This window comes from Diabrotica virgifera, chromosome 4, assembly GCF_917563875.1.
Source record: "Diabrotica virgifera virgifera chromosome 4, PGI_DIABVI_V3a".
NCBI classification, from domain to species: Eukaryota; Metazoa; Arthropoda; class Insecta; order Coleoptera; family Chrysomelidae; genus Diabrotica; species Diabrotica virgifera.
The window spans coordinates 247,120,638-247,121,644 of record NC_065446.1 but is presented as its reverse complement, the minus strand read 5'-3'; positions in this window follow the sequence as shown (position 1 = coordinate 247,121,644).

Below are 1,007 nucleotides of genomic sequence, written 5' to 3'. Positions count from 1 at the left end.
TGCCCTATATTTTGTACACGCCCACAAAAAGGTGACCTGTCAAAATTGTAAATATTATGGTATTTTAAAGAATATTTAAAACTGAGAGTCTTTAATATTAAAATTAGTATTTTATAATAACTGGGTATAATATTATGATTTCAACGTAATAAATACATTTTAAACAGTTTATTTGTATTTTATTTAAGTATCAAACAAATTTTTGTATTAACTATCATCGCCACCTGTCATCAAATGTTCAAAGCTTTGGTGGAAGACAAGGGTACCGATTCTTAGTTGACGTTAGTTGATATTAAATTTCAAACTACATACTTATTTTTAAACATCTTATTTAGTTTATAATATATTCATAAAATTTACTATCAACTGTTGTTTATAATAAATTATAGTTTGTTATTAATTTAATATTTAAACGGATTTTGCGTCACCTATGTGATATGTATACAGGGTAGCGAGAAAGTATGGAAACACGGTAATTTCTCGGAAACCGCTTGAACGATTGTTATAAATTTTGGTGGGTAAGGGTATTCTAATACGGCGGATATTATAGTGATAATTAAATTGTTGTCAAATCTTCCGTTTTTTCGCCGAACTTTCTTATTTTAAATAGAACACCCTATATATTGTTTGCGTTTTGAAGTCCTTAAGAAATACTGATTATTTTTCATGTTATGTTCCCTATACCTAAATGCTATAATTTCGGAGTTATTGCTACATTTATTAAAAAAAATTAAACAAATTATACAAATTTATTTTTTTTGACCGGGTAGATATTATTTTAGATTCTTTGGGTCATTGGAAACAAAAAAGGTCTTTTGTAATTTCCCTCACAAGTTAATCGTTTCCGAGTTATAAACATATTAAAGCTGAAAAAAAATCGAAAAATGACGATTTTCTGGGTTCAAAAACATAAGTAAAATATATTATTGAAGTTATACTTCTTTACCGGCGATAGAGGGTAAATTTTTATATGGGAAAACCTAGCGACCGGGCGCATGCGCATTATA